Here is a 19517-nt window from a genome sequence, read left to right as displayed (position 1 = left end):
AGCTACACAACCAAAATAAGCAAAAGGTGATCCTCACATGCAGTGATAAATTCATCCATAAAGAAAAATGAGGTATTTTTATAGTATGGGTGAGCCATGAGAACACGCTAATTGAAAGAAACCTTGGATCAGTTATCTGGCCCTCTATATCACAGTCTGCTTTGGTGTAGTAGACAATACCCACCAAACAGCTCTTGGCTCTTTGGAAATTTTGGGCAGCCAGTCGAACCAACATTTGGTACCAGTTTTGAAAAGCACAATTCTTCCAGCCTCCTTGGTTTTCAACATGGCTCAGGTTAGCCACAAAATCATATGCTTTCTATTTTGTGTCACTTCTTGGCCTGCTTAGTCAAAACCACCAGGTCATAAGACCAAGTGCAAGAACATGAAAGGAGTTTGTCATGATATGTAGGGCTCTTCATCTAGACAAAGTTTTGTGTAATTTGGAAAACAATGTTACCAAGTCGATTTCATTTCCCGTGTTGTCAACCAATACGATGCTTTGTGCCCATGAACAGATTGAAATTTGTTCAATGGAAATTCAGTCTAAAGATTGTCTCTTGTCATGTATGTGTGTCTTCTCGTGTATGTCCAATGTAGGCTCATCTCCACAAGTCCAGAGGTGTATTTGAGCTCCGTTATTCTGATGAAGCTTGGTCTAGATGCTCTAGAGTTAGTCCACATTCAGCTGTAACAATTCAAAAGTTGAACTGAATACCTCTGGAGCTCTGGTTCCCAGCCTTCCTGATGCTGCGGCCCTTTAATACAGTTCCTCATGTTGTGGTGACCCCAAGCCATAATATTATTTTCGTTGCTTCTTCATAACTGTAATTTTCCTAGTTTGCTAGGGGATCGTGACCCATAGGTTGAGAATTACTGCTCTAGAGCAACCACATTTTCTGTTCTCTATTAAAAGTCAGCCAGACCATAGCCTATGGCTCCTAGAACATGGCTGTACTAGATCTGACTTTTTCTCACCACCTACCTCAATTCTCTGATGGAGTCAAGAAAGGTTCATTTTCTAATTTATCCAGTTCATATTTTTCTAACAATCTCCTCCTCAGCTTCCTGTATTCTTTGTCCCAGTTCCATTGCTGCCACATCATTTATGCTATAGACATAACTTTTTACATAACCAAGTTCATAAGTCACTACAACCTTCCTGTCTGTGCTTTATGTTTTGCTTAAGAAAGCCTACCCAGTGCGGGGCGGGGGGGGGGGGGAATCTGCCATAAACCTTGAGCATCCCTGTTATCTTGTTCGACATACCAAGAATTCCAGGACCTTTTGACTTTTCACCATGTTCACTTCTCAGGCTGTATTTATGCTGACCAATCACAAAGGATGGGTGCTACCTTCCTAGCACAAAATGTTCCCATCCCCCCCCCCCCCGTACAATCCACTACATCTGCAAGAGTCTACAATGGTTCATTGTGTTTCCTCTGCAGAACTTTGAACAATATAAGCATGTAGGAAAGGTCACCATATGGCTCGGGTTACTCAAACTTTGCACGTTCCCAAGATTTGCCTGTCTTCCAGACTGGTCCTTTGGGGAAACAAGCTCTGAACTAACATTCCTGACTGAAAAGAATTGTTTGTATGTGTAAGAACTTGGGCCAATCGAATACTTGTTTGATCAGATAGTGTGTTTAGCAGAGTGATTTATGAGTATTTGTGTACTCTGGGGAAACAGGCTAAGTAGCAAAGATCAATCATGAAAGTGTGTGTGTGTGTGTGTGTGTGTGTGTGTGTGTGTGTGTGTGTGTGTGTGTGAATTGACCCAATATAAACCTAAGACACCAAGATTCAGGTGAGCATGCCTGCTTGGAAATATCCAAAGGATGGAAGTAAGCACAATCTGGAAAAGTTCTCTAATTAGGACCTCACTCTTGTCTGCTTCCTAGGATATTAACGAGGTTGACAATGCGATCAATGAGTAACTGCTAGAAAAGGGATTTATGTTCAGCATTTCTTTGCTCTAGGAGACTGAAGCATGAAGTGCTAAAATTAGGTTGACAGTTTGCACCTTTGTGACAGATTCCTCATTTTAAAAGAAGAAAGAACAAAGAAAGCCCTCATCACTAGGATTCAGGTGAACTTCTCAGACTGACATTTCATATTTGTGATGTCATTACATGGAATGTGTCCATGTCTCCACTGAGAGGACGCCTAGACACCTGCTGTCTCTTGAATGACAAGTCATGTCCCTTTTCCCTGTGCTAATTTTAATCTGTATCATAGTGATGATAGTGGTGGTGATGATGATGATGAAGAAGAAGCACAAAACATTCAACAGGTACAACAGCTTTTTCTGAGTCCTTTGAGTCCTTCTGGTGAAATATTGAGGCTTGGGGCTGGCATAGGCATCATATCCATGCTGTGTGTCTTGTTTTTACTGTGAGTAATAAAAATTGCTTGGTTCTGATCCAGCAACTCATTCCTCCACTCGGCCATGAAAGTTCTCATGCCCTGTAAAGTTTATGATATCCCCAAATAACCCTGCTAGTCTTCTAGAACTTTAATAGCTCATGTTGAAATGCGTATTCCTAATCCATCTGGAATTTATCCCTCTGCATTCTGGCAGATTAGCAAACTACTTAATCAAACTAATTATTACAGTACTCAACTAATCTACATTTCTTAGTTCATTCTCTGTGTGTGTGAGACAGAGACAGTGAGATTTCGCGTGTCTTATTGTTTTTTGTTTGTGTCAGTTTGGCTTGGTTCACTTTTGCTTGGTTTGGTTTGGTTTGTTTTTTTGAGATTGGGTCTCATCAGTCCAAGCTATCCTCAAAAGCCTAACAAATCGTCTGCCTCAGCCTCCTTACTGTGAAATAACCTCTCTTGAATTAGGTTTAAGCCATGTAACTTTAGGATTATGTAAGTCATAAACAGAATGAGGAAGAAAATCATGTCAATCACCTTTACTTGTTGCCCACAGGAATTCTTTATTTTGTTTGATCCCATAGTCGGGTGCTCCTTCACCATCTTTAAGATGAAGGAGCACCTGTCGTCTGAAAGAACTGTGAGGGACTTTTCTCTTTGTAAGGCACCCAGACTTAAGTGTTCAAATACTATTGCGTTAAGCTAAAGAGAAGTTGGATTAAAAGATAGTGCAGGTAGCCTATTCTGGTGCAGAATTTGGTGCTGGAAGTAGGATGTTCATGTGAGGAGGATGGGCAGACTTCAAAATACATAGCACAGCCAGGATGAGATTTACTATTCAGGTGTGAAGAATGGGAAGTTTGTGTTATATGACAATTATTAAAGAGGTCATTTGTGATGGACATTGGACTTCATGCCTACTGACCCCTTTTCTCGGGGTGAGGGTAAGAACTTATACTGTTTAGGGAATGTTATTTTTGTTTGTTTTTACCAAAGAAATGGATTTTAAAAGGCGGAGATAAACTATATTAACAGTTTGCAGTTTGCAGGTAAAATAGGCACAAAAAGGAAGGAAAATTCAATGGTTTTAGTTCCAAACAATAAGTTAAATTGAGACTTCTGGCTCCAGCATAGGCATAAGGAAATGTATAGTATTACCTCCTAAATATGTCAGACTTGAAATATGGAGGCAAAGGGGGAAAACAGAAGACTTGAGAGCTACCATTAGGAAAGAACCTTGGGAGAGCACTACTTGCATAGATAATCAACCACATATTTTTATACTAAATTATTCGTAATGTCAGAAACATTGTAAGGGTCAACTTCAGCTGCTTTTGAATTGCCTGTTATAAAAAATGTGTCTGTGCCACTGTAGTTGTTTAAAGAGGACATATGTGACAGATTGTATAGTCCCCAAGGAAGGGTACAGTCCTCATCATAGATTTTGAGTGTGCTCTATTATGGTAACAAAGAAGAACCTCCAAGAGGATGAGTAGAATCGTGGAAAGCAGCCCAAGAGGATTATAGAGAGCAGCAAAGAGGAAGTTCTTTCTAAAAGCAAATTAAAGTCAAAGAAATGCCCTCATTTCAGAGCAGAGGACTTCAAAATGCCCACTCAAGGGGTACGATTACCTCAGATCTCAGCCCTCCATCTCCCTTATTACCTTGGCTAAATAACAGTTCTTGTTCTTTGAAACGTCTCTCTGTGGACACTGTGGTATGTTGGGGCTAGTGGCAGTAGAGAGGTTTTCATCTGTGTGTTCTTTGTGCAGGGGTCACTGGACCTCAGGGAACCATCTCCAGAGCTGATAGGAAGACTCATTACTCACAGATCTCCCACGCAGAGCCAATGCCGTAACAGTGTGGGATTTTGAATTGGCTCCCATGAGGAAGGAAGGATTCATTATATTCTAAGTGTGGTAGGATATTTAATAACAAGTGATAATATAGTAGAAAATAAATTCCATTGATTAAATGTTCATTGAATCTTTTCACCCCGTTTTGGCACCTGCTTGAATTGCATTTCCCTCCCAGCTTCCTGGAAAGAATACCGAATTCCAATGGAATATGGGTAAAAATGGTTATGTCACTTTTGCCTGTTTCACAGAACATTAGAGAAACTCTTCCCTGTACCCATTAGATATTACTATCTTGAGCAGCCTTAAGAGACAGTGTTTAAAGGCGGTGAAGTTCTGTTTGCCAAGGTCTCTCAATGGTGAAATGGAAAAGGTACTCCAAACCGTAAGTAGCCGTATCCAGCTGCCTATTGAACTTCAGTCACATAAGCAAGCAAGCAAGCAAGAAGTGGCAGGTAAGTCATTTGGAATATCTGGTAAGTCACTGTAGTTACGATCTAACACATGTTCATTGTGAGGTGGGGCTTTTTTCAAATGTGATTGTTGTTTTAATGTTATTGTTGGGTAAACGGGTCATTCTTTCATTACTAATTTGAAGTATCATCATATATGTGGTAATATAATCCTAGTTGGTTTCTGTGTCTGAATCGCTCTGTCTGTCCCCCTCTGTGTGTATGGTGTGTGTATGTGTGTGTGTGTATGTGTATGTGTGTGCATGCACACACACATACCCTTATCTCTTTATCCCATGAAATATTACTTTATGTTTTATTCTGAAAGCCAGTATCCAGACTTAACTTTTATATTAATTACTCATCAATGTGATGCAGTGTCTGCCAAGGGCACTTTAAAGGATGAAGTGTTTATTGTGGCACATGGGCTGAATGTACAATCCATCGTGGAGGGGGAACCATGGAAGCAGGAGTGTGGGGTGCTGATGGCTTGGCAGTCAGCAGATGGAAGAGAGTAGCCCACAGCTCTCCCTTGGCTCTTCTCTTTTTATTTCATCAACAGTTGCAGCCATGGGCAGAGTTTCTCACATCCAGGGTGGGTCTCCCCTCCTCATTTACACCTCTGTAGAAATAACCCCCTGGACACACCCATGTGTGTTCTCATAGGGGTTCTAAATCTTTTCAAGTTTGTGATGAAAATTAAACAACCATAAATCTTTTTACATACACATTTCTTACTAGTTGTATGCCTTTTATGAGTAAATTTTTAAAATCTACTTCTCAAGTTTTATTTTAAAAATTATGCTAGTATATAACTCTTAGTTATTCTTACATATTATTAATAACTTGGGGAGGAACTGCACTCAAACATGTTCTCTAATTAATTGCATAAAAATAAGCCTTTGAAAAACTATGGAGTTTAAGAACAAATAATGTATGTGAAGACACGTTCAGTAGCTGAAGTATGATGTCATCCTGCAGAAATCAAGTAGCCTTAAACTGGACACTGGAATGTTGTTTGTCCTTGGAACATGTGTTTCTCTTCATGAGTAAACTTGTTTTGAAAGAAAGTCGTTCTCCATGTTGTTTTCAGAATAAAATTAAAAGGATGTTTTTCAGTGAAGACAGCCAAAACTTAGAGGGTCAATGAAGGGATGCGGGTAATTAGTGTTTATTTTTAAACCAAACATGGTATGAATATTTCACAGCGAATTTAGCTCCCTCTGTCATGGACGGTTCAAAGTCCTCACACATGCTAGCAAGCAACCAGCTTAGGTCACCTCCAAATGTGAGGTAAAGCAGGTAACAGTGAGTTTTTTCTTGTGTCTTTATTTTGCCATAGGTGCCATCTATAATAAAGGAAAGGTCTTGGGGTTTCTATTGTTGTGATATAATACCATGACCACAAATAAGTTGGGGTGCGATGTTTTTCATCTTAAAGCTTTCAGGTCATCATGCAGAAAAGTCAGGGAAGGAATTCAAGGCAAGAACCTGGAGCCAAGAACTGAAGCAGAGGCCATGGAGGAACGCTGTTTGCTGGCTTGTACCCCATAACTTTTTCATAGCTTCCTGGACCACCTGTTCAGGGCTGAGCTGGGCCCCCAACATCAATCGCCAATCAGGAAAACACACTACAGACTTGCCCACAGGCCAGTCTGGTGGGGTTATTTTCTCATTTGAGGTTCCCTTTCCCAAAAGACTCTAGTTGCTGTCAAAATGGAAAAAAAAAAAAAAAAAAAGAACTAGCCAGCACAAATCTGTTAACTTTTAAAATCCTAATCACTGACACCTCATGATCATTATGCCTAGAATTTAATTTCTTCAGTGGTGGAGTTACGTTCTGCATTTGACAGCTATGGTTCCCTCAGTCTTGCAGGCCTCTGTTCAATGGTTAATTGGTTATTCCTGTGCCAATTACCACCCTTGTGTAACTTGATAAGATTTCCAACACCTTCCTCCACAGCAGAAACTTTGTGAGAACAGGAACATGTTTTCTTTTTGCTATATCTTACCTTTCAACACATTATGGTATGTGATAGGTACTCAGACACACACACACACACACACACACATATTTGTGTGTGTGTGTGTGTGTTTTCATCCTGTCAGTTGGGATCGAATAGCAGTAACTATGAATTAGAAGCTATTAAAATAATCTACTGAGAGAGAAAGTGGGTTTGATCTAGATCTATAGATAATAACAGTGGGAAATAAAAATAAGAGAGAAAGTGATGGCGTGGAGGATTACAGGGAAAGTTAGTTAGTCCTACAGGGAGCACTCAGCAGAATAACAAAAAGAAGAGAAGAAGGTAGCATGGTGACTGACCCATATTCAGAAACCATTTGTAGTTTGCTATCGACAAGATGAAAGATGTCAGGGTGACCATTTGTTCGTGTTTCTGTAAGCTGTGTGGCTTTAGTTATTTATTTCATGTTCTTAATCCTGTCTGTTGTTAGTCAGTCCATAGGAGTTTCTATGATGGAAGAATTAACCTTTTGCTTGCCATGAATCAGTATTAATTCTCCTGGTTTGTTTGGGTTTGTTTTTTTTTTAAAAAAAATGATTTTGTTATGTTATAAATGAATTAATTTTTTAGCTTTGAACTGGTTGTTGTTGATGTTCATAAAAGCTATGAATTTCTGAGATGGATAGTTTTCTCACCCACCTTACACAACACTCAGATTTTATTACTCAGCTATTACTGTTATTTTTTAAAATTAAGAATTATGTCATCTAAAATATTAATGATCTTACAAGATTCTTTCTACTGTTAAAATTTCTTTCCATTGCCTGATCCAAGTTTTGTTAAATATATAATTATAAATATATAAATTTTGTAGAAAGTCGGGCAGTGGTGGCACATGCCTTTAATCCCAGCACTCGGGAGGCAAAGACAGGCAGATCTCTGAGTTCGAGACCAGCCTGGGCTACAAGAGCTAGTTCCAGGACAGGCTCCAAAGCTACAGAGAAACCCTGTCTCACAAAATAAAACAAAACAAAAGATTTTGTAGAAAGATGAAAGAAATATCTAATTTTCTTTACATTTAGACCACTTTTTATATTTTTCTCTATTATGTTTAGACTTTTATATAAAATCAATTTTTTTCTTAAGATATAACCACTTCATCAATTGTGTGTATTTTATTTACTTATCTAAATGTAAGCAATGAAAATTTTAAGTTATCTATGCAATTTTTAACTTATTTGTTTTCAAACACAATTTTTTATACTGGTTGGCTCTAAATTTTTTTTTCATAGAATATATTTTCATCATAATCTTTTCCCTTTCTCAACTCCCTGGGGCCCTCTCCCATCTTCCTACCTACTCAACTGCATGTTCTTTCTCTCGCTCAAAAAAAAAAAAATCAAAATAAACCAACAGATAAGCAACAAAACAAAACAAAAAAAAAACCACCCAAATAAAATAAAAGACACACAAAATACACAGAGTTCACTTTACAGAGGCCTACTACTCTTAGGCCTGAGGACAGCTCTGAAGTGCCGTTGATATACTCAGTGACAGTCCATTGGAGAAAACTGATTTCCCTTTCCCAGCAAATATGAATTTCAGATAGTTTCTTGGCTAGGGGCGGAACTTCATGTGCACCTCCCCTTCTCAGTGCTGGGATTCCGTCTGGCTTGAGCCTGCGTAGGTTTTGCGCCTGTTGTCAGCAATCTCAGTGTATTCATATGTGCATTGCAGTGTTGTGTCTGGAAGATGCTGTTTCCTTGAAGTCATCCATCATCTCTGGCTCTTAACATTTCTCAGCCTTCTCTTCTGAGTAGAAGAGATTTGAAAGGAGGGATATGATGAAAACATCCAACTTAGGGCTAAGTGACCCAAGGTCTCTTGCTCTTTGGACATTTTTCAGTAATGAATCATTGGACATTTTTCATTTACTGTAAGAAACAACTACTTCTCAGGTGAGGGCTTAGCGACGCTCTGACCTATGGGTACAGCAGTGTGTCATTAGGAACCATTTTCTTGCTGTGTCCCTTTAGCAAACTATTAATAATCTCTTTTCCTCCATGCCAATGGCCCATCTTGTCTCAAGGTCTTGGCCACTTTAGCAGTGTACTCAAACATTGTTTTTCATATTTATTCTTTACATTTTTCCTAGATTAATTATTCATTAGTTTTCTTAAGTGAGATACTACTTCTTGTCGTTGTAGACCCTTTAGCCCCTGGGAAGTTGTGGTTCATGGTGATTTCTAAGCTAGTGGTCCTTTCACTTCATGCCCTTTTTATAATTACTTTTTAAATGTCTTTATATCTTCCCTTGCCTCTACATCAGAATTGCTTTAGGAAATCAGTCTTTAAGTTTTAAAATATGTTTTGTCTTAAAATCCAAATTCAACTGAATAACTCTACATGCCAACCAATCAATGCATTTGCCTCAGGAATCTTTCACCACATTTTCTTCCACGTGCATGTGTTCATATTTATAAACTTTAGTTGCAAATTAGGCTTCAGCATCATTGGTTTATGACTTTAAGCAGTGACAAACTGTTAGTGTTGAATCCTTTCATTTTGATCTCTTAGAGAATCGCCTCTATTTTAGTGCTGCTTGCCACAATACTCTTATCCATCACTAGGAAAATGCCTTTTTTTTCTGATTTCCTGTTGTTCCATAGAGAAATATTGGACCAACCACTTTGTCTTTCTTTCTGTTAGGAGCTTTTGCATCTGTAACTGATTCTTTCATAATATTAAGTAATTTTGCCACTTAACTGTAGTGTGGAGCTGCAGGCTGTGTTCCTGCTGCCCCAGCTCCTGGTCGCCTAGCTAGCTTATGCCCCAAAATAACAACACACAAACTGTATTCATATAAACACTGCTTGGCCCATTAGCTCTAGCCCTTACTGCCAAATTCTCATATCCCGATCAACCCATCTCTAATAATCTGTGTCGCACCAGTCTTACCAGGAAAGATTCAGCATGTCTGACCTGGTGGCTTGCTTCATTGCGTCTGTCTGCGAGAGGGGAGCATGGCCTCTGCTCCAGAGAGCAGAGCTGTCGAGTCTGAGCTCACTTCCTCTTCCTCCCAGCATTCTGTTCTGTTTACTCCACCCACCTATGTTTTAACCTATGAGGGCCAAGCAGTTTCTTTATTTTTAACCAATGACCTTCCTCCATCACTTAACTTATAATTGTGATTTTTACATACACTAATAATACTCATTTGCTTTAGAAGAAAGATCATCAGACTTTCAGTGAGAGATGAGATGAGACTGTAAACATTCTGTCCATTTCAAGACAGAGGCCTCTGTGGCAGCTCCTCGTTACTGCATCTCAGCGCCAATGTGGCTGGAGACAGAATGCAGAGGTGTCAGTGTGCTGAGTTCCCTGGACAGCAGCAGGGGAGGGCCTGGTTTTTTTTCTTTAACTCATGTTTATCAAGGTTTTCCCATTGCTTCCTTAATGCCTTTGCTAATAATGATGAAATTAATATAGTTTTTCTTCCTCTTCAATTCCTTTTCTCCATGACCAATGTCAATTGGCACTATTCTCCTTTTTGTCTTGATATTATCAATCCAAGTATCAGTACGTTGGTGTCTTAGTTAAGGTTACTATTGCTATGACGAAACACTATTACTTAAAGCAAGCTGGGGGAAGGGTTCATATATACCTGAGCTAGCCATTGTTACCATTTTTGCTTTACTTTAGCATTCAGAAAGTTCAAGCCAATGCTGTTAGAGATAGAAGAAATATGGTAGTTATAGAAAGCTAAACAGAAGGAAATAAAATTAATATAAAATCTACCACATTCCCTTCTTACTGGTTGTGGGATTTGCACTGGTTTTGTTCCACTTTAGTTAAGGTTTTGATTTATGTCCTTGTCGTCATAGAAGCTGGCCTTGTTCCTTTAACCCACCTCAGCCTGTTGACTGACAGGCTCCCCACAGATGAAGGATGGGAGAACCTTCAGCTGCTTCTAATCTCTCTCTTTCCTCCCTCTCTCCCTCCCTTCCTCTTCCTACCTACCTCTTTCTCTTGTTTTTTCTTCTTTCTCTCTCCTCATGTTCTTCATTGTTTCTCTCTTGCCTTCCTCCAAGTACTAATTCTATTTGTCCTTTTGAAGGTAATAAGGGAAAAAGAAAAAGCCTTAAGTATGATTGCAAGAACTTGTGTGGCCACATATGAATAAGGACTTGTTTTCTGATCTTTTATTCAGCATTTTTTAATTTACTTTGATTTTGAATAGATTTATGTGTACTATATGTCACATGTATTATATGTACTATATGACTATACGACACGTGTGGGTGCCTATGGAGTCATAAGAGAGATCACAACTTCTTGAACTGAAGTCACTGGCAGTTGTGAGTCACCTGATAAGGGTGCTGGGAGTAGAACTCTGTGGAAGAGCAGGCACACCCTGAGCCATCTCTCCAGCCTCTGAATCTGAATTCTTAAAAAAATACCATTTGAGGGTAGAAAAATGATGAGTTAAGTATAAGCAATAGAGAAAAATGATATAAAACAGCCAGAAAGCAAAACAACTACTAAAACCTGGCCATGATACCACTGCAAACAGAGTACTGGCTATTCTTGAGAAACTTGTTTGTCTGATCTTTAAACATTGTTAACCTCTGCTAAGCTCGGTGGGTTCCCCAGGGCTGGAGACCAAAATGAGCTCCAGTCTTTGTGAATGTGCTTTGTTTTTGTTTTTGTTTTGGTGTTTTATGTCTTATTGGTCTTCTTGTTTTGTAGTTTTTCTGCTTTGATTCTCCAATTTGTCTTTTGTTTGTGAGATATTGTTGTTGTTTTATTATTGTTTTTCCAGTTTTTTTTTTTAAGAGAGAGATCATAAAGTTAGATAAGGGGGATCTGGGAGGAGCTGAGAGGTTAGAGTAGGGTCAAAATATAGTGCTGAAAATATTTAGTAAAATAAATATTTTAAATTCTATGTGGGGATGTATTTATATATTTCCCAAAGGAAATTTATTTTTAAAACTAAATAGATAAGGTATTAGGCAAGAAACCTGCTGTAAGTTTAAGAAAAGTCATGTAATGGAGTTGTGTATAAAAGAAACAAGCAGAGAGAGAGGGAGAGCGGCGGGGAGCTCCTCTAAGAGGCAGGTGTTTACTCCCGAGGAGGTAGCAGGTCCAAGGGAAGTAGTCACCTGTGTGCTTTGGCTGATGGAGCTCATGAGTAAAAGCCTGTGAAGTGGGCCCGTGTAACTAGAAGAAAGACCTTGGATGGTATTCAAGGTGCCTGAAAATTAGTTCACAAGAAACAGAACCAAATTTAAAAGACTTGAGGAAGAGGAAAGAATGTAAGAGCCATCTTGCCAAGTGTCCTTAGCCTGTCTTTCCAGTAACCAACCTTTCCTAAGATGTTCTAGGTCAAATTTTTCCCATGATATTTCAAATCAGCAGATCATTTGTGGAAGGTTAAAATTATACTTGACTATCATGGGGGAAAAATACACACTCACACAGGACAAAAACGGCTCCAAAAACAATGTTTTTGCTTTTCTTAGGAAGGAACACAGCACCTTGAAGGTCTTTCATGAGCTTCCAAAATGCTCTCAAGTTACTAAAAGGAAGAAATAGTTTATCATCAGGTTTACATTTTAAATTTATTTAATTTAATAAATTACACCAATCAAAGAATAATTCCATTCACATTAGAAGAACAAAGATGCTGCTATGAAACACTTTTAGCACTTTAAAACAACACTAATTATGACAATGAATATAACAGTGGTCATTAATAACTAACAAAATGAGTAGGTGAAAATCTGATGTGGAATTTTATAATGGAAGTATCAGACATACTTCAGTGTGCCCACTAGTCCTAACCCCAGATACACCGGGCATCTGTGCATGGTACAGTTCTGAAGAGAAGGGTGTCCCTCACCAGGACCTCCTGCTCTTAGTTTAAACTCTTCATCTGGTGAAGCCTCTAGGTATGCTATTTATAGCAACTATAAAGAATGAAAGGCTGAGTTCAAGAGCACCACAAGTTGTGATTAGCAAAATACATGGCAGAGAATTCTTTTCTTAGAGAATTCTATAGGACAAAATTATCCATTTCCCCCAGGTACCATCAGCATGAAAATAATAAATAGAAAATCTACATAAAACATGTAATAAACAATTTTGATGTATGGACATTGTTTAATTCTGATTCAAGCAAAATGACTTTATGTGTTAAAGTAATAGTTTTAAAAGATAATAGAAGGAAGTATATATATATATATATACTATCAAATACCTAGTGTATATATATATATATATATAGTACTATTTGATAGTATTAGGTAAGTGTTAATTAAGTAAAAAGAAAGTGATAGTATTAAGTGGGTTTTTGTTTTATTTTGTTTTTTCGAGATAGGGTTTCTCTGTACAACAGTCCTGGTTGTTCTAGAATGCACTATGTAGACTAGGCTGGCCTCTAACTCAAGGTATTAATTTTTTTTAGGTGCGATGATAATGTGATGTTTTTAAAGCCTCCTAACCATGAAAAACTATGCACTGAAGAATTTGATAAAATCGTGCAGTATCCTATATTTATTTTAAAGTAATAGATTGAGCAAGAGAAATAAGGAATCTTAGGAACTTTGTGACTGCCCCAATCACTGCTAATGGTGACTCCGGTGCTAATGGAGACTTACCACATTGTTCCTTCTAGTTTCTTTTACGTTTGAAATACTCAGAAAGTGGTGCGAGCTATTGCTGGGGTCAACCTAGAATATGGAAGAACGCTTTAAAGAGGAAAACACAACTTTTATTTTTCCAATATGTCAGAGTAAAGCATTACTGAACGTTTATTGCATTATAGTGGAGTCTCATTCAATGAATCCAGCATTCTCAAGGTATGAACCTTTAGGGTTTGGCTCTCTTGAAATCATCAAGGCTCGTTTTCTAAGTAGATCAGATTTAAAGTCGAATCTATAGAGGAAGCCCCATCATTTGTGTTATAGTAACAATAGAAAGTAACACTTATTTACACAACTCTAATGGTTAAATTTCTCTGACAACACTTCATATGTATATTTGCTTTCAAATTTGATTATTATATGCACTCCTCAAGTGCAGAAGACACATAGGTTCTTGTGCTCACAGATTGGCACTAGGGGAACCAGGAATGTTAAGCACACAGGACTGTATCTTCAGAGGGAGAGATGTACACCCTGTTTTCCACCCAGAAGCCTGGGAAGGGATGTGGCTAATAGCCTGGTGACCTTTGCACTATGCGTGCAGCTCTCCCAGATCCTTATCTTGAACTTGTTTGTCTCAGTCGATCTATAGCGTCATCCTCCCCCAGAGCCTTATCATGAGCTCGGTTATCTTGAGCCTGTTTGCAGAGTTAATTTAGAGAGCCTATCCTTATGGAAGATGTCAACTGTACTTATGAGTTTTGATGTGCACAAGGATTGAGCTAATTATCACCAGAAAGATTTTTTTCTAAAATTTTCTGTGTTTAAATATGTCTAAAATAAACAACCTGATATCAGACTCTTAGAGTTTGAACCAGCACTGGCTGCTGAATTGTGCTGAACAGAATTGCATTCATTCTCTCGCTGGCTTTGGTGGTCACAAGCCATATCACTCTTGTCTCCACCTCCCTAGTGCTGGGATTAAAGGCATGTAATCCTAAATGCTGGGATCACCTTTGGATGAGCTCTGTTTCTCTTTTAGACCAGATCAAATTCATGTAGCGTAGGGTGGCCTTGAATGAACAAAGATCCTTCTGCCTCTGTCTCTTGAGTTCTGAGATTAAAGGGATGTGCTACCACTGCCCAGCCTCTGTGACTAGCTCTGTGCTCTGATCCTCAAGCAAGTTTTATTTGTTATATCAGAAACAAAATATCAACACAATCCCAAAGCACAATCCCAAATTCGGTGACAAGATCATGAGGCTCTTCAGCAGAACGGCTACCCTAGTGCAGCAAGAGTTACCTGATGACCATAGCCATCTAAAGTGATTTCAGTAGAGCAAAGGTGAAAGTATTGATTTTGAGTGAAGATCCAGAATATTCTCATGGGACAAATCTAAGCCTTGGATATTTTTTAAAAGTGAATTCAAATGACAGGAGTGCTTGAGGTTAAAGAACTCCCACTGGACAGTTGCTGCCAGAACATTGAGAAAGAAGGTCCCACGGGATTTCCTGGAGCTGTGTTGTGCAACTCCGTATGAGGAGAGAGAAAAGGAGAATTTGTACTTTTTCCATGCCTCCCTTAGAAGTATTCCTCTGAGAAAATCATGAGGGTGTTGGAGGGGATAAGGGCATGTGGGTCTAGCTACTGGTAAGCCTTCTCAAAATACAAAAGAGTAACAGTAACTCCCTGTGGATCAAAAGGCATCTCTGGCTAGCTTGGGCCCTTGATACACCTTAGCTTGTTTGTGTTCCTTTGGACAGCAAACTGCCTAAACTGGCTAAGAAGTCACACTGTATGTACCATGCATTTTATCCTTATGGCCTCCATCCCCCCACCACCACCAAACTGTGGACTGTAAAGCATACTTAATGCAGATACTACTAATGCTCTTAGACTCAGTTTCAGAAGCACTCAGGGCGCATGGGCAAACCTTGTGTACTGCTTGCCTCACCTCAAAATCAGCCATGAGTAAGCTTCCCTGCACCTAGAATTAAAAGAGGTGGTAAGCAATGGGGTGGAGGGTCCGGCAGATAGAGCTGATTGCCTGCTTCTCTCAAGCTTACTGTTACCCTGTAGTTTCATCAAAACTTTGCCATCTTTCTTTGGTTGTATCCAAGTATACTTTTCCTTCCTTATGGTGCAATTGAGTTACAGCCCCTCCACAGGATCTAGGACTAGGTTGAGCCCATTGTAATTAGTAGCAGTAAGGCATAAATGAAAAACATCCCTTCAGAGAAACCATGGGAAAGAGGTGATAGCGAGGGTCAGTGGGGACAGTGAACTATCAGAAGCACAAAAAAGCATAAAAGAATCTCATCCTCCTCTGTCTTCTTTCTTTTCTCTTTAGATTGATCCTCATTTTTGGTGCTCTAGTGTGAGTGGTTGCCTGAGAAGGAACTGAGATCTTCTCGAATGTGTGAGGTGGACTTCCGTTCCGAGATGCTCTAGTAAGCTTCAGGGAATCATGAAGGATGAGATGGGAATATCCCACTATTTAGACCTGCCAGCAAGAGAACTTAGGAGAGAAGAGGAAAAGAAGGTGGATGGAAGATACAGTATACAGATCAGAGAACATGAGTTTTCTCTTAACAAAGTCCCATCTAATTGAGCAGCTTAGAGGACATTTGGAGGTGGGTTCTAAACTGTGAGTTGTATTGATCTTTTCACTAAACGTGGTTTGCTGTCATCCAAGAATCTTCTTATTTACCCCCTTATTTACTTCCCAACTTTCTCTTACAGTCATGTGAGATGCAGTTTTGGGGGAAATCATCACTCTGCTACTGCAACCCACCTCCTTTGCTTTGGTGGTTACAAAAGCTCAATTACTTAACTCCATACAGGCCAGTCACAGAATCAAAAAACATTGTGTCAGCAGTTTCCACGAAACAGACCAAATCTACTAACTGCCTTCCCTGGACTTCTTGAGTTGAAGCCACAAATGATTGGATTTTCTTTCTGGCTCACAAGCTGGGTGGTGAAGACCAAGTCCTTCAGGCACCAAAATTATGTGGCTCTATTTTTTTAATTGTTATATATATATATATATATATATATATATATATATATATATATGTTTATATATATACACAAATGCAATGTGTTTAGTCCATTTAGTGTTACTTGTATGAAAATGATTTTATGGTTGACTAATTGGTATTGGATAACCAATCAGGGAATTTCACTCCGACTATTTCTCCCATTCTCAGCATTCATTGGTTGCAGATAGTTCTTTGACTAGGATCAGAACCCCATGAGATTTCTCCCCTTTCCATGGTAGCATGTCTAATGTTGTTATATTTGTCCAGACCATGTGCAAGCAGCCATATTGTTGAAGTATCATGAATGAAGCTTCCAGCAAGGGCTGGATACCACACGATTACTTATTCTCTCCATCTTGATTGGTTGTAGTTTTCTATAATGGTCTCCTGTTGTAAAGAAAAATTTCTTTGATAAAAGATGAAAACTACCCTCATCTCTGAGTATGCTTAGTAACGTGACAGTTGTAGATTCTCTTCTACGACCCATGACCTCACTTGTCTTGCATAGTTGGCTGTTTCTAGTACCAGGCATGAAATGCCTCCTATTGAGTGAGCCTCAATTCCAATTGGATTGCTGTTGGGTACCACCAAGGTATGAGTGCCACTCTTGTACCTTTAGGGATATCTTGCCATGCTAGTCATTGTGGTTCATGGGCTCAGAGTTGGGTAGAACTTGTTTGCTTCTCTCCATGGGAAGCTTTCATAACACCTTCCAGTATTAAAATAAGTGTTCCTTGAACATAGACACTGCAACTAACTCTGTTTTCAAGCAATGAAGGAGCAAATAGCATACAGTGTGAGTGTGCTGGAAAAAAATTCATGATTCGTGTCTTAGTGAGGAAGAAGCAGGAATGCATGACATTTCACTCTGCTACTTAGAATGGTGTATAATTTAAAACATGAACTGTTTATCTATGGAATTTCCCACTTAATATTTTTGGACCATGAATGACCACAAGTAACTAAAGCCACAGAAAGTAAAGTTGTGGATATAATACACACCCTTCCTTCCCAGTTATTCACTCAAACCTTCCTTTTCCCTACCTCCTGTAATGATTACAAATGTTTAGTTGAAGTTCACTTAAAATTGCACAATTGGGCACAGTGTAAAATATTGAATGTACAAAATGAAAGGACCGTGAAGAAAATGATTGGTTCCCTATGTATGCTATACACAGCTAAGATTTGAAGAGGAAAAAATTAATAAGGGGTATCAAAGTAGTCAAATCATCTGATAAATAGGTATAGTTCATGTTTCTTAAGAAGAAAGCAAGCTTTGTAGTCCTTCCCATTCAAGGGGCCCTACTTTATCTATACAATTTAAAGATACAAAACAAATTGCAAATTGATAAGCTTCAGAAACCAATACCCACAGCTCAGATGCTGACACCACCATACATTTGTTTTGAAAAGATTTTCTATGTGCGATTACAATTATTTAACACGAATACTTCCCACCATCTTCTAAACAAAAACAGCCTGGTGGGGTAAGTGCTACAAAATACAAAACATAAAAAAAATCAAATCTGAGAAACGATGGAAGGAATGAGATGGTGGTGTCTTTACTGCAGAGCTTTGCAGAATTTCCCATACAGAAATACATTCTAAAACCTCCACTGGAGAGATAACATTTGCCAGACTTGGTTTGTTAAGAAATTCTTTTTCGTTTGGTATCTTGTGAAACTGGAATTTCCTTACTTACATGTTCTACATTCCCCCACTCAACCAAATTCAGATGGAAAATATTTGGAAAATAAATGAGTCTGTACTGAATCTGGACGACTTGGTTTTCTTGTCATGATTCCCTAACTAGTGCATGGTAGCTGCTATTGACACAGCATCCACACTGTATTATGTGCTAGGGGGCATGCCTGAGCAGAGATGTGCTTTGTTACAGACCACTACAATAGAACATCCCACAATAAAGTGAGTCACGTCTCTTGGCTTCCCCGTGCATGTTATATAAACCGTAGTCTATGAAATATGCATTATATCTAAAGTACACATAACATATTTTATTGCAAAAAATTTGCAAAAAATTCTAACAATTATTTTAACCATTAGTGGGTTGGAAATATTTGTCTTAGTGGGAGGTCCTTACTGATAGTTGCTAACTGATCATGGTGGAGATTGTTGAAGATGAAACTGATTGTAGAAATGTCTTCAAATAAGACAACAGTGACATTTTCCATATTGCTTGACTCATGTTCATGAGCGATTTCTCTGTAACAGGCAATGCTGGTTCATAGCATCTCACCCGCTCTGGGACCATTCACGAAACTGGAATTATATATAGCTCTTGCACTTTATCAACTGAGTTTATTCTTTGTGACCATTTCAACCATGTTCACAGCATTTTCACTAGCAGTAAATATTACCCCCAAGAGTAAGCCTACCATCCTCGATCATCCATCCTCCCCATCTGTTAATGCCCCATAATAAAATTGCGGCAATGCAGTCACATCTACAGGCTCCTCTTCTAATTCTGCTTCTCACTATTTCTACATCTGCAATTGTCCTTTCACTGAAGCCTGGAGCTTCTGGGAATCATCTGTGAAGAGTGCAATAAACTCCTTCCACAATCCTGCTGAGGTTATTTTGACCTCCCGTATCCTTGTATCCTTAAATTGGGGTTACTTTGACATCCTCATCACAAACACCCTTACTGACATTCAGGATACGATAGTGAATTTCTCCAGAAGATTTTTGTTTGTACAGGGCCATCTCATGACTCCATGTTTATCGCAGCGACAGCTTTAGAAATGTTGCTGAAACAATGAGACTTAAAAGTTAAAATTCCTCCTTGATCCATGAACTGCAGAACAGGTAATGTGCTCACAAGCACGGAACACACTCAGTATATCTTAGTGTGTATTATCATCACAGCTCTTGAGGGACCAGGAGTGTTGCCAGTGAAGAGTAACATTTTGTGTGATTGTTTTTTTTATTTCTCAGGAATAGCTCTACGGGGTGTTTACAGTATTAAGGAAGTCATATTTTAAACAGATGTAAGTTATCTAGATTCTGTTGGTCCATAGGGCTCTAGGATTTTCAGAATGGTAAATGAACACAGATAAATGTTTTAATCTTAAATCAGCAGCTACATTACCCCTATAACATAAGTATTATCTGTTATGAAGTTTCTAAGCCAAGCATTTAGTTTCTTCCATC

This window comes from Chionomys nivalis, chromosome 14 (genome assembly GCF_950005125.1).
Source record: "Chionomys nivalis chromosome 14, mChiNiv1.1, whole genome shotgun sequence".
NCBI classification, from domain to species: domain Eukaryota; kingdom Metazoa; phylum Chordata; class Mammalia; order Rodentia; family Cricetidae; genus Chionomys; species Chionomys nivalis.
The sequence above is the reverse complement of the archived record's forward strand: the minus strand, read 5'-3'. Positions refer to the sequence as shown.